Here is a 23,701-nt window from a genome sequence, read left to right on the forward strand (position 1 = left end):
ACCACCATGCCATCATGCTTTTTTTATTAAATCTGCTTATTTTTGGACCCTCTGTTGCTAATTCAACTGCCACTGGCCAGGCCAATCAGAGAGAGCACGCTGCTCCTCCGGGCACAGGTGGACACCCACCGCCGACACTCGCACCTGAGCCAGCCACCTCAGGCTCCTTTACTGATAGTGCAGAGAGAGGCTTTCCTTGGGGAAACACTTCTTCTCTTCCTGGAACTGATGGAGAAAATAGGACAAATTATTTGTACCCAACAAGTGTTTGTTTCATTCCACCCTGAAGTCAGGAGAAAGGACGTTTCTCACGCCCTCCACCCTGCAGAACAGGCCAGTGAATCTGCTCTTGCAGAGCACTTTAATTTTATAGGTTTTTTTAAATCAACACAAACACAAACACAAACACAAACACAAACACAAACACAAACACATAAAAATAAAAATAAAAATAAAAATAAAAATAAAAATAAAAATAAAAATAAAAATAAAAATAAAAAATAAAAATAAAAATAATTGTGAAAATTAAAGATGGTTACCTACAACTGGGTCTTCAAGACATACAACCCTACATACATTAGCTCATCACTAGGAAGGATAAGTTACCAGTTTACATAGTGGCATGCTAACTTGACTTCCCAGATCAAAGCATCTGATCCAGAGGGAAAGACTGAGACATGAGAATAGGAGGTGAGCAGGCATGTGGTAAAGAACCAGGAGAGGCAGAGAGAGCAGTGGAAAAATAGTACCAGAGACTGAAAGAAATAAGCAGAAGCTGCGACATTATAGACCTGCTTCATTCCCGAACTCTTTCCTCTCCAAGTAAAACCTCTTCCCCATTCACCCTGACCCTCAATTCTCTGCCATGGCTCACTTTGTGCATCTGTTGCAGCTGAACTCATTCCTTCACCTGCACAGAGTCATTGCCACCCACAGAAAATTCCTTCAAACATCAGCCTGGGGTGTATTCTGGAGTAAAGGGGGGCCTGAAATAGTTCCTGCTGACACCCTGCTCTTGCAGACAAACAACTCGGCACTCACTGGAGCTGGGACTGGAGTCCAAGTCCTCTGGCAGTTTTATGAAACTCTGGCTGTTCCTCGCCTCTGCTTTTCACAAAGCACATGAAATGAAATGGCTTGTTCCGGGGCAAATGACACAATGGTGCTAAACGGCATGATTTGTTTGTTTGTTTCATCCCAGGAGGGGAGGAGGAGGGAAGGAATGTATATTTGATCTAATCCAAACCAATTTTTTTGTAGCTGTTGTTTCTGCTAAACTCTAAAAAAAAAAAAACCTCAGTGGTTTGAACTGCCCTACACAAAAGAAGTGTGAGGGGAAAAGAGAGATACTAGACTCCATTTTTCTCTCAAGACTCGTTTGACCCTCTGACACCTCAGCCTGGGAGGAACTCGCTTACGAAACCCAGCGTTCAGAAATAAATTTTAAAAACAGCCCAAGCTGCCCCACATTCAGGAGAAAAGCTGTTTATTTACTCTGCCCTCTCTTGCAGTGCCTGCATGCTTGTGTCAGAGCATGCTCTGAATTGCCCACTGACCTACATTCCCTGGGACACGAAGCTGTGCCTCCCTGCTCCAGGGCTCGGCAGCACCCCTTGCCCTGGCCCTGCACTCCCTCTCCAGCATTGCACCAGCACTTCCAGCAACACTCTGCATAAGTGGATAATGTCTCAGGCCACCGAAGCATGCTTTTAAATGGATAGCCAGCCAAGTGTATATTAATTAAACTTAAAAGTTCTATTTATTGCCAAACACAGGGGGATTACACAGACAACAAGTGGTGGAAAGTACTCCAAAATGTTCTCACCCCTTTAATTACTATGCTATAGTTAGCCCAGCGAGCTGCTGTATAATCAGCTCTGCTCTACGCACTGTTTACAGCAAGCACTCGGGAGAAACACACTTACTTCATGGCCTCTCTGAGCAGCTGCCACATTTGGAGGGGCAGGAGGAACACAGAAGGCACCAAAGGGCCCTTTTCTTTATTTCCTCCCCTCCTGGCTGCTCTTTTCCTGCACCCTGCTGTGCTCCCTGGTCCCGGGGGGTTTTTGCCACCAGCCTGTGACCCCCCCAAGCAGTGCTCCCAGTCCATCACACCAAATGTCCCAAAGTGCCCAATGTGTATCTCTCCCAGAGCTGCCACCGTGGAAGCTAATTACCATTGCACCACACTTTGCTGCTGGCTGATTTTAGAGATGGGCATTTTGAGCTCGAATTTATTTTTTGCCTTCATGTTTCCTGTGCTTACAGCTCATGCATTTCACAGGTGAGCTGAGCAGCCAAGTGAAGAAGCCAGGAAGATTTGGACCCCCAAGAGGCTGATCCTGTTCCCCTGAGTCTGTCACAGGGACCAACCACTTGAATTCAGAGATCAGTGCTAGATCCACCAATGTGAGTCTACTCAGTTCCTCTAAGGGCAGCTTGCGAGCCCTCACCAAAAATGTATCTTCTTTATAAAACTGAAGATGAAAAAAATCAGCAAAATATGGTAAAAAATTAATAGCCCAGCTTGAAAAAGCCTTGCTCTCACTCACACATACCACTACACAGAGTTAATAGCACTGACCTCTGTGCTCCTCTGTTTCCCTATCTCCCAGCAGTGCCTCACAAGCTGTAGCATATTGCTGTCTGCTGCTCAGCTTGGCTGCCTTCAGCACTGGCAGCTCATTTTCCTTCCCTTAATCCTCAAATCCTCAGTTCATTTCCAGGTGTTTTCATTGAAATAGCATGAAAAAGAATACACATGCACCCATTAGCAAGCCAGCAAAACCCTTTCATCCTCTTGCATTTTCACAACCGATTGCAATTGAAACAGCAACATGCATTTTGACCCTGGGTTTGTGTTTCAAAAGTCATATCTACTCTCATATCAACTGTACATATTTCCCCATCCAGACAACCTGAACAATACAAGGAATAGGTAAATAAAGTCATGGTAAGCATGGGAAACAGCTGAGTAAATCACATTTCAGCATCACAATGTCTGCCACTGCCACCACCCTTCTCACAAGCAGTCTGAGGCACATTGAGTACTTCCACACTCATATAGTTAGCAGTTCTTTGGATAGCAGTCATGTTTAACCTTCACCACAACAGTCTGAGTTCATCTTCCAGGACCTCAGAGTCTCTCTCACAAGGTCCAGAAAGCTGCACTTCTACAAGGTAGAGTGAGGTGAACATATGAACACTTCCCAGCTTCAAACCTTGGGCTTCTCTGTAAGATAAGGTCTCTGAGTGGCAGAAAACATCACCTGGGGAATCATCTGCAAGCCTAGAGCTACCAGAGCAAAAAGCACTTTGGCCAGTGTTTCTCATCAGCCATACCAATTGCCATGCTCTACCTCCAAAAGCTCTGATGCTCAGACTGAGGCCAGGATGTCTAAGGATTTCAGGATTCATCCAGAAAGGAGGGACTCTGCAGCTTTCCCATCCCACAAACAGAGTAACACCAAAGACTTTCAAAAATAAGCTGATCAGAAATTTTCCAATCAGAAAATAGAAATTCATTCCTTCCCAAACTGTTGCTGCTTTCCCAAACACAGCAGACAACTCAACTGTCCAGGAACCTCACTCAAGGCTTTGGAGGTGAGGCTTGGGATTTGGGACACTCATTCAGCACTCAGGGTCTCCTTCGCTGCTGAACTGTCCTGGAGCCAGGAGTCTTGAGAACTGCCAGCAAGGGTTTACTGTCAAGGCTGCATTACACTGTCCTCTCTGTTCCACTGAGCAGTTATACACCCTCCAGAGCTGCTGGAAATTTCTTCAGTCTTTCTTTCTTTTGCTTGCTTTAATATACATCACATTTCAAAACAACAGCATTTCTTTCAATTGAAATCCAAATTTTTAGGCAGCTCTGCAGTTAGTGCCTACATTAACAATCTCTGGACCAAAATGCAAAATTTATGCACTTCTAAATTATTTTGGGACATATTAAAAATGCCCTAAGATAAATAGCTGGCAGATCAGCAAACTGAACAGCCCCAAATTACACTGAAGTTTGTGTACATGCATGTGCATGTACTGCCCACGAACCAACAGAAAATGTTCTCTGTCATAGGACAAGCATTGCCTAAGTGGGATTAAGGTGCTGAACTACTTTGTGTCTGCATCTGGCACAGCTTTTGCTGGACAGATGACTCACATTCATTCTGCTCTTAATTGCTAAGTCTTTTGAAGACTTATTCTTATGCTGTTCTATCTTTTCTTAACGGGAAAAAAAATAATTTCCTTGCATATGGCAGTGTGTTTCCATATATCCCTCTGCCAGGTGTTGCTGTGAACCAGTCCATCCTGCTCTGAATCTTGACTGTGTTTCACAAGCTTGCTAGGACTGTGTCATGGAGGCATTTTCAAACACAGGAAAAAAGGCAGTTTGCCCTTTCTTTAGAGAGCAGAAAACACAAATGCTGCCCAAAGAGTTGCTGCACATGAGTGGTGATGTACTAGATGAATTCACTTGTCTCAGGGTTGTCTGCAATGAGAGTGGTGGTAATGGTGGACATTACCAGCCACAGGGTGGGAAGACACAGATTGGCCCAGAAGAGCTTTCTCAGACATTTAGAAAGAGGTTTTGCTCCCTGGGCAGTATGCCTGGCCACTGTTCCAAAGACACCAGAGGAGCTGTTTATAGCACGTGAAAGCCTTCTCCCAGACACAGTCCTGGGACCTGCAGACCCCCACAGCTGAGCTCAGCCCTTCAGTCCATTGCTGTGGATTTACTCAGGTATGTTATGTCTGAGGCCCTCCTGTTTCCACAGCAATCACTGCTCCTGCTAGAGTCTGGTTCCAACAAAACCCATTCCCTGACTTTTATGTCACTTTCTACTTTACTGCATCAGCAATGGCACTGCAGCCAGTTCCTTGCAGAGCCAGCCCCAGACCCTGGGGGTTGTTCCTTATGCTTCTCAGGCCATTATAGAAGTGTCACCAAGTGGACACTGAGTAGTGCAACTGATGAGTCACACAGCACCCAGTGGTGCTCCCAAAGTTCCTGTGTGAGTGATGGGCACTCTGCAATACAAATAAATAAAATTTCTTGTGTAAATATAAAACACAGTGATGCTGCCACTGATTTGCACATCAAATAGCAAACACAAGCTCAGCTTGTTTTGTAAGATTGAGGGACAGCTTGAGATACAAGTTAAGTAAGGTTTTATTTCTGGCTTCACCCCTAGGACCAACGTTCACTGATACTGATATTTAAAGAAGTGCTTTCTTCAGCATGGCTACAATCCAGGGTGTGTGGTGTGGTGGTCTTTTTTTTCCTATGCTGCCTTCAAACAAGCTGTGGGTGCCTAGGTGGGTGGGTTGAGTGACATATTAGTGAGGAAGCTTCCTCCCCTTTCAGAGCTACATGGAGAAGTCAGAAAGGCATCGTTTTAGAAAGTGACAGGCAGATCGGGTTGGACTATTGCTGATGAAAAAGGGTTTAAATCCATCAAGAATCTTGAATTTGGAACTGCACTGCTACAGAGAGCAGGGTGAGGTGAACTTCACTAACCTCTATAAATATTATCTGTCGTTTAATTTCAGATTTGCTCCTCGAAAAGCCTTTCAAAATGCACGCTGCCTCCTTTCAGCTCCTGGCATCCAATCAAACGAGCTATCTAACAACAAGGAGAAGAGGAAGTCTGTCCTTTGCCTCCATTTAGAAGTGAAAGATTCCCCCTTCCCTCCTGCCCACCCCCTTCCCCCCACCCCCCCCCATCCCCCACTGACTCTGAAGGTCTTCCAATTATCTCCTTTACCTGCTGCATTAAAAAGTAAAACATATGAGTTGCCAGAGATACAGAGTCTGAGGACAAGCCACTGTGGCAAAGCCATGACATTAGAACAGATGGAAAACTTCTCGGGAACAAAATGTGCACAAAAAAATGGGTTCTGGCTTTGAAGTGTATATTCACGGTGGGTGCTTTCATGTCTTTTGAAAAGCCCTAGCTCAAATATGACCTACTTAGGCAACATTCTTATTTATGTCTCCAACTAAGGAGCAGTATATTTAGCAAATGAGAGGAAATCATCCCCCTGTCATGTTTATAGATTGGAGCAAACTTTGCTGTTTAATTCTTCAACAGATTTGTCTCCATAAAAGTGGATGTAATTTAAACACTGTTAAAAAAATCAATAAATTCCAGAAACTTGGGATAAATGGAATCATAATTTCAAATATATATATATATATATATATATATATATATATATATATATATATATGTACAGACATACATACAGAGAAATAAAGAGAGAACATTTATTCAGTAGACTGCAGTTAAAAGCAGTTAAACCATATTTATTTAACTGGTTCAAGAGTAATGGATAAGGCTGAGCAAAGGTGGAGAGCAAATCGTAAGACTTTGCCATTTGAATTGATGCTAAATGCTAACTATTCTGTAAGATAATAAGGAAAATTCTTAACTCTTCATAGACTAGGTAGGCATACCTGAACCAAAAGGAGAGGAGATTAAAATGTAGTTTACAAAATTCTTAAAGTCAAGAAATTGAAGTTGAAAGGCATTTCAGAAGGACATTTAGTTCATCTCCCAAAGGCAAGATAAATAAGACCTACGTTGTTCTGGACTGTAATCTGTCTAACCCCCAAGGATGGACATTTGGTAAGCTTCCAAGCAAGCTATTTCCTCTTTTTGCAATTATCACTAGTAGAAGGATCTTGCTGGCATCTAAGCCATGTCTCTCACTGAGGTTACAGCCCATTACCCCTTGTCCCAGAAGACAAAGAGTACAGATTATTTTTTTCTGCTTTTTAGTAACCTTTCAAGATTTATCATGTTCCTTCTTTCTTCTTTTGATTTGGCAACCCTGGTTTGTTCTGTCTTCTCTCACAGATCATGTTCCTCATCAATCAAAAGTCTGTCACCCTATTGACTCACATCTCACCTATTCCCTCTTCTGAGATGATCCACTCCAAAACCCAGGGCCTTATCTTCAAGAACTTACCTACTCTCATTGCATTAATGCTGTTCAGTGTTCCAACCTCAACAGAGGAGAGTCTTGCAGCTCTCCATGCCCCATTTTGTGCAGGCCACCCATCCAACTTCTCCAAGTTACTTTACATTCTGAGCCCATTCTCCACATGTTTCACAGGCTTGCAAAGCAAACAAGAACCTCTGCTTTCCACCATCGCTCTGCATCACACTGGTCCAGCAAATCCCAAAGCAACCCACTCAAAATCCCCTTGCAGTTTCACAGGTAACCATTGGGAACCAGTCTCTGACTACAGCTTGCTGGACACCTGTGCACTCACCTCAGAGGACAGTTTCTTCTCGTCCTGGTTTTACCATGTTGCTTCTGACTGTGTCTTGTAAAACAGTATGAAAAACCTTCTTAAAATCAAAACACCTGACAGCCACTGTTTTTTTCCCCAACCAACAAGGTCTGTCGCTGTGTCTCAGAAGGAAAAGAGATTGGTTTCAGGTCATTTACTCCTGACAAATACATGCCAGCTGTCCTGCTCGCATCCTTGTTCCCTTCAAGGGGTTTATGATCCATTGTTTGATTGTTTGTTCCATGTATTGGCAGGTATACAACTTGACTACAAATCCCCAGGTTCAGCTGTTTCTCCTTGTTATGGATAGACACTATCTCTGCTGTTCTTCCATTCTCTAGAACATCTGTCCTTCATGACTTCTTGGGATAAATACTAAACTTTATGGTACTGTTTCAGTCAGTTCTCTGGTTCTCTATACCCAAGGTTGAATTTCATAAGACCTGATACATTAAAAAACCATTTTGTTCATTTCAGTACCTTCTAATCTCATTTTTCTCTACAGTAGCCTGAACTATCCTGTAGTCGCTGGCTTTATTAACCCTTCAATAACCTTTCAATCATAGCTGAGCTTCTTAAGAAACACTGATTCAGAAGCTGATTACATAATTTATTTCCAATAACACTATTCACTTTGGGGGAATGACCTAGTCTTTCACAACCTTTTGAGGCCAAATATTTCAGAAGTTCTCATGTTGTTTCTTAGCTACCCGATGCTCAAAGGCCCCCTTAATTTCCTAAATGGAAAGGAGTGCTTAGTGTCTTAAAAAAACAAGCCCTCAGATGAGGTTCATACTTTGTGTCTCAAGACAACTGTGACAACTGTGACTCTTCCTGATCAAAGCTGATCTGAAAATACCATAGGAATACTTACCTTGTCACTGTTCCAGCTGAACGTAGAAGGGCCCTGGTGTGCAGAAATGGAAGTAGATCATCAAACCCCTGTAAAACCCAGTCCACATTGTCAGTGAGAGCTCTGAACTTTTCTTCTGCAACCAAACAGTTTGGCCTACCTTAAACTGCTTAATTCTCACACCTCGCCCTCCCAAGTCATAACATCATATTTATACTTGTCTCCTTAATACTTGTTTAGAGAACACTTACAAATCCACTGATGAAATTTAAAAACCCAAAAGACATGCTCTCCCTCAAAATGGATTAAAACAGTGTCAGCTCCCTTGAAGTTAATGAATGAATACTATTCCTTAGAGCTGTTTTTATTCCTTCTGATATCCTAAATGATGCTGAATCAGAAAGGGTGAAGTAACTGAAATCCAGATATGTTAGTTTCTGCTCCATTAGGAAAAGGAAAAATCAATTTGGCAAAACATAAAAGAAGAAAATCAATAGGAAAAGAAATTTTATTTTCAGTTGAAAACTAAGAATACATTACAAACAATGGTGAGTGAAAATTATTCATTGATTTGTATAACACCTTTTACAAGCCCAAAAACTGCTCCAAAGAATTATAGATTATTTAAACCTAAGGATCACTTACCGCCAAAATGCATCTATCTCTGGAGTGGAATGCAGCTGCTACAAAATTGCAATAGCAAACAAAACACCACAGCTTTAAGGCACAAATGCTTTATCAGAAGATGCATCAAGGGAAGTTGAAAATGCAGAATGGAATTATCCAGGCTGGAATATGACCACACTGCAACTATATCGATTTCAGTTTAAGCTTAAACTCACAGAAGATAGGCCCATCAGCCCATTAAACAAACTTTGGCTCACAAAGTCCCTAAAATGCTCTGGGGTGATGTGCCATAGGATGGGTTTGGCCTGTTCCCCCTGCTGTTTCCCTGGTCACTGCCAGCAAGCCAATGGCACTAGGCTGATGGCCCTTAGGTGTGAAGTGACCCTCAGCAGCAGGGCAGCCACCTCTGGTGGCAGGGCAGGGGGTGCAGGAGGCAGTCTTGTGTGTTCTCTGGCATGAAGCACCACGCTCATCCGGAGGTACTCTAAATCCTCCGCGTTAAGCACACATTAAGTTGTTTCAGGATATGGGCCACATTTATATCACTGTCATTAGTAGCAAGGGCTCACACTGCGTAAAATTGCACAAAGTACCCTTTGTACCTCAAAATGTACTTAGCAAGGAAACTCCTAGGGGCAGGGAATGTGCAGTCTTCTGTTTCTCTAAAGCACCTTAATCAATTATGGCAATATAAAAATGATTTATAACCATCTATTAAAAATACAACTCAAATGACTTATCACTCCTGGGGTCCCGGGAATATACTGTAGGATTTGCCATTTAATTGTAAATCTAATCTAGTGGTCAGTACCTCGTGTTTTAGAGAAAGATGAGAACTATTGATACACCTCACCAATTGTGAGTGCAGCATGTCTTGGATGATACAATCTTGGGTCATCACCCAGTATGTGACCGGGGGGAAGCAGAAATGTAGAATAGAGCAGCAGATATTTCTGCTCCCTACAGTCTGTAATCCAATCAGTTCTTCCACTGATCAGGAAGCTGCCATAAGCCCAAGAGCTGCTGCAGGGCAGGTAGGCAGGCACAATTAAAACACTTGCCATCACTGCCACAGCAGTTTCTTTCTCCTTCAGCTTTCTCTGGAAAAGCTTCTTGGGAAGATGAAAGTCCAAAATAGCAGCAAGACAGAATAAACAGCTTGCCTAAAAGGCCACAAGCTGGGCTGGAAAGAGATTCACAAAGCATTGTGCACCCACAGTCCTAGGCAAACTGCATTGCACAGGATGACCCAGAGTGCTGAGGACAGCTGATGCTATTCATAGGGTAGAAACACAGCACCTGTTTCATCCCACCCAGTTCCACAATCCAAGTCTACCTGTTCCTGTGTTAAAACCAAGACCATGTAATAAGAAAATCTCAGTTTGGAAACCTGACCCCTCTCTTCTCATTTTCAGAATAGCCAAGAGCTAGTACAGAAGCCTGCAGCAGTATCACAATCAAAATAGACATTGGGTGCATCAGAGGTACACACCATATCTGATAAAATACTCCTAATTCTAACCATCAGTGGACAGGGATGGAAACTATTTGCACCCTGGAACTGCCTGTTTTTGATAATGTGTGTTGATAAAGCTGTATTCATAGGAACACCCAGGCCAGGAACTGAGATATTTGGCCAATAAAATCCTGCCTCTGCTCTTATGGACAATGACATCTGGCAACTCTTTTCTTAAAGCTGGTAAAGCTGTACCTTGAAGACAATGTCAGAGCAGATGAGGGAGGTTAACCCCTGTGTGAGTGATCACACAGCACAGGCCAGAACTCCACAACACACAGCTAATCAGAGATGCCCTCACCTGATAAAACTAGTCAAGAATACCATACTTTAGAAAAACATCTTTCATTTTAATGCCATATTGAATAGATAGATAAATCTGCATATGAGAAATGGCAGAAGCTGTAGGAATGCTCATTTCTTCTTTGCTTTCACACTTTCTACCAATCCTCAGCTTCATCTCTTCCACCGCTCTGTCCCCCAGTTAATAAGCTTTGTTCCTGTGGTTGGGAGAACTCTTAATGTATTACATTCCTAAGGAAGATTCAAACATAAAGGCCACTTCTAGTATAGAATGTTCCTTGCATCATAAAATCATTAATGCATTGATTCCTACGGGTCGCCCTGCCCAATTCCATAGGGATTAGCACAACACCAGTGACAGGTGATGCTCTATTCCTACTTGGATTTCCACAAAGGATTCCTTTGTAGATACTCTAGCACCTAATATGCCTTACCCTGTACCTTTTCCACAGTAAGGTCATTCTCTCTTCTTAATAGCTGCCTTTTTTCAGAGAGCTTTGTCTCTTGAGAAAATGTTCTTCGGTTATATTTGGCTAAAGCTGGCCAACCAGCTCAAAAGTCACTGAGAAGACAGCTACACACCTCACCTCACCCACAGTGCAACACAGAAGCCTCATTTTCTAAGGAAATGAGGCTAAAAAACAAACAGTGAACTCAGAATCTTCTGGTCTCTCACTCCCTGTGAATCTAACGTTTATCTTTGTTATAACCTTCTTCTGACAGGAATTGCCTTTATCTGTATTTTGTAAAGCTTTGAGCATATTGCCAACACTTTAATAGTCAAATATCATAGAGAACCATATATCTGAATATTATTATGCAGAAAATATGTGCATGTTCACACAGACAGCAGATATATAAAAATACTGAATATGTAATTTAAGGCCGTATTTGTGTTTGAGTATGTAGGTCAAACACAGGGCAAAGTTTTTTCTATTACACACAAAACCTACATGTACACTGGACCGAAAGAAAGCACATAAAAACCCCTTTAATTCTGGATGCTAAAAGGTGCAAGTTCTAACTAGCGTTTGGAAGGGTGATTTCCCCAGGGAACCCCAGGTGTTCTGGGCACGCGCCAAGCCATTATTGCTGAGCACTGGGGTTGAGGTTCACCTCACCTAACCTCGGCCATCTGTCTCCCTGTAGAGACTTGGGCACCTCCAGAGGGTGATACCTGGGAGGATGGAATGAATCAACCTGCCTGAGTCTCACCACTGACTACAGGGGCGGCCCAGACTACTCACTCAGATAAACCGTGTAATTTCTGAATAACTATGGTTAGGTGAGATGAATGCCAAACTTGGTGAATATTAGCCTGCAAAAACCAAGTGAGTGGGAAGATTCCACATCACAGCTGGATGAGAATAAGAAAGAGCAAACCATAAACCCTGAATTCTCAGGGTCTACACGGAAGCAAGAACTGGTTTATAGTACCCAAAAACTTCTGCAACTGCATGAAGAGGTCTTTCATAAGAAACAAACAAATATTGCTAAGGCAACTAACATTAGCATATTGAACATATTTATTGACAATGGAACTTTGAAGTGTTCTCCCTACAGGTACTGAAAAATGGTGACCATTGTCAGCAAATGGCAGAGGGACAATTTCTGCTTTGGTTCTGATTTAGATAATTTCCCTTTAGTCACCACAAAAAGCAGAATGAAGATCTAGAGTGAAAAGACCCAAACAAATCCATACTACCTGAGCTGGACTCTGCAGCAGCAGGCTCTAATTGCTCTACCTTCCCCATATTTCCAGCAGAAAGGGTAGTACACATGACCCACTGGGCAGTGGGTTTAAAAATGGCTAGTCGTGCACTCATTTCTGCACTTCAATTTGTTGGCTTTAGAGTAATTCTATTGGTTTCAAAGTTCTACTTCCCATTAGTGCCATTGACCATGAGCTACTGTTAGAGGGGGATTTTGTGCTCTTTTTTCCTACCTTCACTGGCTGGAACACAGCTTTTCCCCATGTCCATTAAATATACATTTGAACAGCATTTCCACCTGCACTTTGTCACCTCGGCTTCTCAAGGGGTGTACCTCCACTTGGCTCAGAGCTCAAGGGCGCCCTTGATATCAGTCTGAGAGTGCCAACAGGCATGCTAATGCCCATTTGAAATAGCTCTTCCTTTGCCTCAGATGTTTTCATGCACTCAACAAATAAAAAGTCTCTGCTTCACTCCATCTGCAGTGCTGTAGGACGCCCTCACCTCATTCTGTCAGTGAGCTACAGTTGCTTTCAGGCACTTTCTAGACTTCACTTTCCTTCCTGGAGTGTGTTGTGTGTCCCCCCCTACTTTAGGGTCCAAGTTAGCAAAAGGCTCTGAGTGTATTTTATCTAAGCTTACCTTCTTGAAGGTGCTCACCCCACTGCTGTTAATACTGTATTTATTCTCAAAACGTCCACATTTCCTGGGAAATTAGAAACACCCTGTAATTACGAGCTGCTTCTGAATGTGAAAGAACACAAATTGCAAAGAGGGGAAAAAAAGTGAATTTTCTGCAAATAAAACTTTGGCAGTAAAGATAATTTGTTCCTCTGCTGTCAGTAAGAGGTGTCTATATGGGTCACTGAAGAGGTACTTTGCTGGGAATAAGTTAAATTCAGCACCTACCATCTTGTCCTGTGGGTGAAGCATGCTATCTCAAATACGCAATGCAGCCCAAACTGGGTGTCATCTTTTTTAAACTTTCTTTTTTTGTGAATCACTTCCAAGTCTTGGGGGTAGGACATCACGACAGCCAGTTCCTCAACAAAGAACTGACATGAGAACAAAAGCTATTCCTGAAGAGTTCTCAAAATAAAAGTGAGACAGATGAGTGAGGAAAAGTTGCATGGGTGTTTTATCAAACAAGAACATGGTCAGGAAAAAAGTATAAGAAAATATAAATTCATTAAAGATTAACTGGCTCACAGAAGTGTCAGTTCTGAAGAAATATGTTTAAGGGAAAAAACCACAAGAAGGCTCCAACACTGTGAATACATCAGGTTTGGACACCTTCAGAGACAACAGTGTCAGTATTTCATTCTGAGAATGACTTTCCATTTTTAATATATTTGTATATTGCATGTTCTAGTACTGTATTGAATAGCAAAACCAGCGCAGTTGATTCAGAGTGAATCCTTCCTAGAACCCTCCTCTGTAAGGAGTAATTTCAGACTTTCATTCTAAATTGAACCTAAGGTAAATTTCAAAATATTGAAAACCTTCAGAAAATTGAATTTTCATTCATTAACTGTTTTAACCTCAACACTTTGTCAACAGCTAAGTCAAGCTTTGGGAGAAAATGCTAGTGTCCTTTTGAAAAATGATTCCTGCTTGAATTCCCTTTCCAATGGCATCTGGTGAGGGCTGCTTTGCCATAAATCTAGACCAAAAGCTGCTAAGCAGTTGTCCTAAAAAAACTACGAATAGTTAAGTACCTGGACATATTCTGGACCCTGGGCAATATTTTTCCATATAATTATTTCTGCTATTGTCATTAGCTCCAGCACTCTCACTATTTATTACCACAGGTATTTCGAGACTCATAAAAATGTGCTCTTACTCAAGGCTTAAGCAACACATGAAATAAATCAGCAGCACTGAACACTGGCTGACACTGGATGAAACCTGGCTGGGAACAGCTGGATTGCTCTCTTGACTAAATATTTACAAAAGCCATGATTATATCACTGAGTGACAGTGTGTGAATATAACAATTTATCAATCATCATGTTTAACTGAAATCCCTGCAGGAGGGGATGGCATTCTCACTTAACAATAAGGATCTACTGTATGCTAATTAAGTCACTTATTTTGTGGCTAAGCTTACTTCAGGGATATTTGGGCATTTTAGCTACCCATTTCCTAAGCACTGCTTACTTCAGAGGCAGAGAGAGCACAGAGTTCAGCAGGGCTGTCACCTACACCAGTACCCATTTGGTAACTGCTGGAATTGCGTGGGGCACAAGCTGGAGCAGGGGGAGCACAGACAGAATGTGTAAATGAACAGAATTTATTTTGTTTTCCACGCTCCTGCCATGGCTCCCCTGCCCGCTGCAGGGTGCCCAAGGGCAGTGAGTACCAGAGCAGTTTCCCTGCCACCCCCCTGGCTGCCACAGGACCTGCTTCCACCAGCACCACCACTTTGGTCTGCTGCCCAAGCAGGCAGGGAGTTTCCCTGCCATAGCCCTGGCAGTGCTCACAGCCCTGGCTACAGCTTTGTATCCAAGATGAAATGCCCATGTCCTAAGGAAATGTTCCAATTTTCTCACCCCATATTTACCAGGTTAGGTAAAACCGAGGGTTTGTTCACCCTAAAACTGCCTGATGCAGGGCTCTCCAACACCAAACCCGCCTCCCTGACAGCACCAACATAAGTCTGTCTGAACAGAGCGTGCAGGACAACCTGTCCCCCTGCCAGCAGGGATCTGGTGGCTCTCTTTCCATCAGAGCTGGTTAGCATTGACTGGGTAAGCTCCTGAAAAGGGCCCTGAATACAAGGCTACCTGCTGCAAGGAGAGAAGGGCTGGGACATGAAGAGCTCTGCCAGAAGTGTGACATTGCCATGGAACATAAGGGTCAGGTTCATACAGATGGGAGAAGCAAGTGGACCTGCTCAGAGGGGAGAAGGTTCCCATGAAGATAAAGCCAGCATGTCACACCGCTATGAAACATGTCTTTGGGCACTAGAAACCACTACCACATGGCATGAGCTTTTTGTGAAATCTTCCGCCTTCTGTGTCATGCCAGATTAACTCCCTTGTACCAGCAATGGCATGAACAGTTCAGCTACCATCCTGTCTCCTTCAGATTACAGGTTTTACTCCAATGCAAGAAAAAACACAAACCTCCTGTTTACCCATCCCACTGCACAGACTCTTTAGAAAGCTTTTCTTCAAAATGTCACACAGGTACATGAATAACACATCCTGTTTGTGTGAATCTCAGGCTAAAATTCAAAAGGAACAGGTGGCATCCATGGTTCACCTTTGCAAACTGCTTTTAAACCTTGTCTTTCTTTCCAGGAATCATTGTTCAAAAAGAAGAAAAAAGTTTGGGGTGATGATGTCTGCTCCCTTGAGAGCCTGTGAAGAAAGTTTCCCTCATATGGATGTTAGACACAGATTTTTATTCCCGTTTTCTACATGTTGAGAGTCTGCATAATAATTGTATTTTAGTCTTTGGAGCCCATCTGCCACTAAAGGGGAAATTTCACCTTCTTCTTTCTACCTACAGAGAGGTTTATAAATCAGTAAGCACACAGACATGGGAGCACAGGACTTCGTTGCCCTTCCAGGAGCCCTTAATGGCTCAGACAATCACAGCAAGTGCTCTTTTCAGAAACACAGGGAGGGAGGAGAGAAGTTACGATAAATTTAGTTTCCTTTTGAAGTTAATAACCTCCTACAAAGGCTTTTGGTAAAACACAGACACCTTAACATTTTTTTCCCTTTCAAACAATTTCTTCCTCTATTTTTCCCTCAGATGGTAAAATCTGAGGAAATCTATCTCTTCTGAAGTAACTGCTTTGTGTGAATGACATCAGCAGACCACGAGGTTACCACTGGTAAGTTGGCACCCTGAGGGGAATGAAATGAAATCTCTTATCAGCCTGCTTGCTCCTCTTCTTTTCAACATTTGGTGCCTTTTGTAATATGCAAAGCAAAGGAAATGTTTTGCTCCCCTTGATTTTTTTCACCTTTTTTTTTTCCCTCAGGAGAAGGAACAATACATTTGACTGGTTTCTCCAAGGTCTCAGCTGTAGCTTCAGGTTTGTTTGGTACCTCAGTCAGAAGCAAATGATTTATACTCCCTCCTCTTTCTGCCTCACATCAGCCCTTCTCTCACCTACCACTGCGTTCTCTTGAGACTTGTTTCAGGCAGTTTGAAAATCCATGGTCTTCCCAGGGAATGAAGACCTCCATAAACGTGAATAATGTTAACTTTTACAAACTCCTCCACCACAGCAATGCTCTCTTGACTTCAAAACCATGGCAGATATAGTCTATTATCAATTTCCCAGTGTATCCTGCTCTAACTCTCCTTCTTCTGGCTTCTCTCAGGTCAGAAGGCTTCAGAGGCAGAAAGTGTTGGTGGGGAAGGGGGATGATGAGGGGGAGAAAATGGGTGAATGTGTGGGAAAGTGACTACAGCATGAGAAGATTCCCTTCCCTATACACAGGATTTTCAACAGGTGGGGCCAGGATGGCAACTCCCCACAAAAATAAAGAACAAACCTGAAAGGTGAAAGCTCCAAGGGAAGGTTCCAAGAGGGAGTGACTAGGGCTTGTTGCAGGAGCACATCTGAAATAATGAACCTATCACAGCACACAACCATTAGCCCCAGGAGAGGAGATGGGAGGTGGGGACTTTCTGCATATGTTTTTAATAAGTCTCAAGGATCCAATAAGCTCACATTATGCAAAGAACAGTTTAATCTTTCTTAAACTAAGCTTAGAAACAAAGATGTTAAATCACTGCAGGATCCCAAGTCTGGAGTACAGCAGGGGAGCCTGGATGTCATCAGGAGGATTGCTCATATACTGTTACATGTGGCTTCCCAGCAGGTGAGGGAATTTGTGGAAGCAGGGAGAGAATGCTAGGCCAGGCTGGGGTGGAGAACAGCTTCAAAAAACCTGCAAGGGAAGATTAAAGGTTAAGGAGCCAAACTATACACACAGTTCTTTATTGTTTTTACAAACAACATGCTTTAACAAACTGCATCTTAAAAATAAAAAAAGCATTTTCCTTTTTCAATAAAGTAAGAAGAGAAATGCTATTTTCTTTCTGGAGAAGCTATTTCTGAGTTACTACACCCACCTAACACAACTCGACACTTGCAGAGCAACGATGCCTGTAGCTCCATGCATACTCAGAATACCCAGAGGTTCGTGCTAGGGAGAGGCACAGAATTCCAGGTTTAGGAGCCATCAGTCAGTGAAGGACAAGAAAAGGTGTCAGCCACCTTTTAAGTGTGACAAGGGGAGGAAAGTGGGCTGAGGGGTGAATGGGTAACTTCAGCATGTGACAGAGACATGATAGAAAGGCACGAGGGATGAGACAGTGAGGATTTTAATTTTTTTTTTTTTTAAGGATGACACAATTTAAAACAAAGTAAGTTTGGTCAAATGTTTATCATAGTCTCTCCAGGAACCTCCACTGTTCCTGTTTATTAATTTTAATGGTATGGTATCTGCAGTTCCTAGTCAGAGCCAAGGCTCCCCTGTCTCATGCATCACAAGAGGATGAGGCCCTGCCATGCACAGCACACAGAGAACGAAGATAAATAGTGCACTAAGAATAGGCCAGCAGGATAAAACTTTTCACATGACTTTTGAAGCCTTAGAGAGTCCCTTTTTTTTTTTTTGCAGGAAATTATTCTGTGCCAAAAAACTTGTCTTCATTCCAAACAAAGCTAAATACCACATCTGAAATTTCCCAAGCAGAAAAAACCCCAACAACCACTACAGTGTTGGTTACAAATATAACATCAAACCAAGTACATCTCAAATGGCTTTCTGAGGAGTGTAAGTTTCAATTAATCCATTCATCCTAGCTTGCCTGAGCAGCTCTATGTACACACATAGACACATCTGCAGTTTTTCATAACATAAATAGGCATCTGCACCTGTCTCTCCACTTTGTTGCAACTCTGTCCTCTTCATGTTTCCCCAAGAAATCGTGTTTTGACACACAAAAAAATACTCCTCTCCCAGCAGCCCACCTGGAGGCTGTAAAGAAAGCTATGGATGCAACAGGAATGAAGCCAGCAGTGCTCCAGAGAAATGTGGGAGAGGGACATTGGACATACTCCTAAAACTTGGAGTGTGCACTGCTCACAAGCACAGACTGTCGGCCTGCCCCGGCAGGTTTTACCATTTCTGATGGCAACATAAAGGAACACTGATATCAAAGTGTGGGACTGATCTCCCCTGCTTGTAATTCCCTGGAAGTCCAGGCAGCTAGAAGAGAGCACTAGTCAACCAGGCTCCCTTTGTAATCAGTGGAGAGTGAGAGATCCCTTTAGAGAGGAATTCATCCTCTTCTGCATGGATGCCTGAGGCACACAGGATGAATCACCCCTGAAGGGGCTCTCTCTCTGCAGAGTCCTCCTGCCACAGCAGAGGGCTTTCAGACCACCACCATCTTCTCATCTGGCCTGTTACAAGCCAGATGAGAAGAATCTCTCCCAAAACACTTTTAGAGCAGTGTCAGTGTCCCCTCAGGATGACCCAATCCTCTATTTCACCACGTGCTGTGTCTTTCTGCCTTGTTAGTTTATATCATCCGGTATTCATTAACATCACTGGGAAGTGCAGTGCCTCTAGTGAAAAGCTGTGCTTGTGCCAAAACTGCCCTCCATTTTTAATTTTTGAGATTTTTATTCTGATTACTGTATCACCAAGAAGTCATACTCTACCCCAAAATGCATCTCCACTGTTAAACCTATAAGACAACTTCCTTGTTTTAACTCCAAAGTTGTTCCCAACCTGTGGAGCTTTGAGTGTAGTTTCACCTTTTATTACTATATATCAAGAACAAGAAAATGTTCCTGGGAAGAGGTAAAATCATTCCCATTTTTCTCCTATCCTTCACCATAAGTCAGTCACACATAAGGAAACACTGGCAAGGAACCTGGATTACTGTATTTCTTCACAGAGCTATAAGCTTCTAGGAATACATTAAATAACCCAACTTAATTTTACAAGTGCTGACCATATTCTTTGGTACTTTCCACTTCAGGGACCATCAAGTTTCCCCAAGTCCAGTAAGTAAATTTTTTAAATCTTTGTGAATGCCAAAGGATTAAAGGATGAATTCAGAGATTTAGAGGCAGGTAACTATTGTGGGTACAGCACCAGAAAGCCTGTCTTTCACAGAGAGCCCTGCCAGTGAGCTGCTCTGTGGCCTTGAACAAATCACTTCACCTCTCTTGTACTTCTGTTTTCTTGTCAATATTTTTGTCTGCTTAAGTGTGTGGTTTCTGGAGCAACTCCTGTGTGTTTGCAGAGTGCCTGCCAGTATAGGAAGCCAGCATCAAACAGAATGACACTGTAGTGCAAAAATAAGGACAGAAATTCAGGAAGTACAGGGATTTGAAAGGAAATGTCTACAATGTTTTCTTAAAACTTCTGATGCTATTGGGGTCTCCAGATCTCCAGGCTTTGAAGGTGTAGCAATTTTTTAAAGGACTAAGTGCCTATCGTAGATCATAACTGAGAAAAATGTAGTCATCTGTGCTTCTATGACTGGCCTCTATTCTGCTTGGCTTGGTTATGTTTAATACCTGTGGAGCAGGTAATTTTAATAAATAAAAAGAGAGAAAAAGAGAGAAAGTGTCAGCATGAGACTGGGTATGAAGTTATTGAGAACAGGAGTGTAAATGTGTCAAGGAAATCCCCAGTGATCCAAAAGGGAATGCAAGTAGCTTTGTAAGCAGCAGAAGCAAGCTGGAAAAATTGTACAGGGGTCTTAGCTTCGCAGAAAGATTTTCATTTTTCAAACTGTAAATCAAACAAAATTAAATCAAAACTACATTTCCATAGCACCTTTCATACTGGGCTCCCAAGGCACTTCGCACCCAAGGCCAAGCCACTGAAGTGTTTATGAAGGCAGCAGGTCAGAAGAGCCCTGAGCCAAGGCACAGGGGCTGGGAGGCAGCAGCACCAGGAGATGGCACTGGCTGAGAGGTGCCTGCACCACAGGGCCAGCTCAGCACTCCCATGGGAGGAGGAAAGCCAGGAAACATCACAGTGCACAGACCCATATGTGAGGTGTGGGGCTCTGGTGAGCCACATGAGAGCTCTCAGGGCCCTGCGAAAGGCAGAGACAACACAAGAACTGCTCAACTCCTCCACAAGTACCAACAGAGAAAGGTAAGGCAATTTGTGCCTCTTCTGCTCCTATCCAAAGGGTCCAGCAAAGGCAATTTGTGCCTCCTCTGTTCTTCATCCAGAGTCCAGAACTGGTGCAAGAGAAGGATGCCCTAAAATTGCCCCAGTGTACACAGCTCAGTGACTGCAGCCAGAGCTCCTGGGCAGCAGCCCGGTTTCGGGGCACAGTCTCCCCAGGCTGCCCACTTAGGAGCAGAAGCAAATGGCCCAGCCCTACCCTGGCATTGCTGCAGACAGCAGGCTGACCTGTCCCCTGAGCCACACTCAGACATCTGGCCACCCCCTGGACCGGGCAGGATGGAAATACAGCACCACCCAGGCAGCAAAACCTTCAGGTGCCACAAAACAGCTTTCTTTGCACCAAGGTTAAGAACAAAAAAGCTCCTGGGTGCAAAAGCTGCAAAAGCACTGAAATCCTTTCACCAGTAACTCTAGGCAGGCTCACCTTTCTAAGGTAAATTTCATCTCTGCTAATCCTATCAGTTAATATTGAAATCAAATACAATATGGTATTTGATATGACAGTCTCCGTCTTATGAAGTCAGCTGCAGCATTTTTTATTTGCATATGATTTAATTACATTTTCATTCCAGGTCTTCCATTCTGTGCATGGTGGGTAAAAGCACATGAATTCTATATGACTATGATGGTAGGAGAGATTATGAAACTTAGAATAATGCTGCAGTGTTAGGAAATATGGAAGAGAAATATTGCTGCTTTAGGAATGAGGCTTCAGGAGGATGGGTGAAGTGAATAAGCATAACAGTCCCATTTCTTACAGATACAGAGCAACATTTCAGCAGTCAGTCCACATAATTTTTAAGATAGCCAGAGCTTTTTTTTGCAAGATACACTACCTGGTTTACAGGTTTTAGCTAAACCAATACTTGAGGAGAAAAAGCTCAAAAAGGGAAGAACAGCAGGTCACCTCAGCCCCAGGCAAAATGCAGCTATGGCATTGCCAGGCTTACTCTCCCTTGTACCCAAGGGGTGGGTGGTGGGTTTGGGGGTACCTCTGCCCTGGGTTCTCCAGCGTGTGTTTGCTCTGTAATGCTTCTGCTCCCAGATTAACAAGGAGCATTGGAAATCACAAAAATTTCCCACATAGCCAGAATGGAAAATACGACATTCACAATAAAAGGAAACAGACAAGCAAATTGTTGGATGCTGTGCATCAGTGACCATTATTTATGGTCACTGGTAGTGAAAACCAGTAAGACCTCTCAGATCCAAGCTCTTGCTTATTAGCTGAAGACACAGGCACAACATTCAAGTGCAAATATCCCCAGTCACCTGTAAACAGTAGCACATAATGCAGAATTACTCCCCTCTCTGTCACACCAATTGTAGCCATCAAGTGTGAGCTTGAAGGAGCAGCTGCGAGAAAGTGGTGATAAAGAGAAGCCCCCAGGTGTTTTGCACATATGAGGAAGGATTTGTGCAGGCTAGGGATACAAAATAGATTCCCAGTCCTCAAATCCTGACATGAAGAGTTAGGGATAAACTACATTTTTATGTTAAAAAAAGAAAAAAACCCTGAACTTGTTTTATGACACACATGTTACTCATTTGTCTGTCTACCACATCAGAAAATGTTAAGGGAAGGAAAATGCCACATTCTTATATATCCAATTGATACAGTGGAAAGGGCAACGGGAAACATTTCTGTCTTTTAAGTGCTGAAGATTTTTTCTTGTTCCTGGATTTTGTTCCTAGCCAAGTTCATAATTTCCCAGTATTTTCTGTCTTAGTTTACCCATCAGTAGGCTGGGTGTAATAATAGTGCTGCTTCTTAATTCAGAGTTCACATTTTTACTGTGAGCTGAGACAAACATAAAGTGCTTTATGAATGCAAAATTTTGATTTTTTTTTTTCTCCCAGTTTGCACAATGTCTAGAACTTTAGACAGTAGTTAACATGTTCCTTGGATACAGCACAAACTTCCTTCTTTTCTGTAGCAAGAAGGCATTCAGAAAGAGACTTGGAGACAAAATCAATTCAAACAGGGCTGTCTGCCCATGAAGAACAGTGATAAAAAGTAAATTTTGGTTATTTTAGCATTAAAATGTTTCAGTCATAATAATCCTTGATTGACTGATTATTGGCCAGCACCTGTATGGCACAACTAAGTTTTCTGTCTTTCTATTAGGTTACAATCAGAAGGAATATTTGCCTTTAATATCTTAGTTGACAAGTAGGTAAACTCATAATATAACACCCAAGTATTTATACTTGAAAGCAACTTTTGTTCAGACCAGAGTGTAAAATTATTTCAAGTTAGCGCTCCACTGTGCAAAACTTCCAGTGTTAATGTTTCACTAGTTCTTGGTGCATTTTCTCTAATGTTGAAATTGTAAACACATGGAAACAGGAAAGCAGGCAATGGTTTTCCCTGGATTAGCCAATTCTGTAATACATGTGAAGGTCTAAAAAGTTAGGACCAAAACTGGAAAAATTTGTTGCTTCCACCGAGGAGAAAGAAAGAATTGACTAAGAAGAATTTCAATTAATAATGTAGATAAAAGATGTGAATAGAAGATTTATAAGTGGCAAGTAGTTTTCTTCTCTGGAACAAAATTCACAGACTTGTATTTTTTCAACATCAGATCTGTTTTTCTTGTCATTTCGAACACTTCACATTCCTTTCCTGGAGTTATAATTTTAGTCTTCTGTAGAGACAACATCAAGAAACTCCTCTTTTCATGCACACAGGCAGTTCAGCTGAGATATATTTACCAAGCAGATATGTGCTAAAATAGGCAAGGCAGCACAGTCCTCTAATGCAAACACACACACACAGAATTGTTTCAATACAAAAGGTGGAAGAATTACTGACTTTACACAGTAAGTTGATAGCCTGAACAGTTCATGTTCATTAATACTGGTGAGCAAGTTTCGGACCATAACAGGAGGTAGGATGATTTACCTACCTACCAGGTAGGTAAAGGGAGAAGTAACTACTTTAACTATTAGGAGAAGTGAATTTTCAGCAGCACAAGAGGGTCATACAAGTCCACCACAGTCTTTACACGGAGATTTGCATGGTTGAAGCCCATGCTCTAGGAGGCTTCACAGTTCTTGCTACCCTAACCAGCCAGAGAAACCCTACAAATGTTTCAGTTAAACACAGATAAAGTCTCACATGTGTGGACAACAAGATCAGCTAGCTACATACTTACACTTCATGAATAAACCACTGTAAATAATAAAGTGACC

Source organism: Fringilla coelebs (genome assembly GCF_963513975.1).
Source record: "Fringilla coelebs genome assembly, chromosome: 3".
NCBI classification, from domain to species: Eukaryota; Metazoa; Chordata; class Aves; order Passeriformes; family Fringillidae; genus Fringilla; species Fringilla coelebs.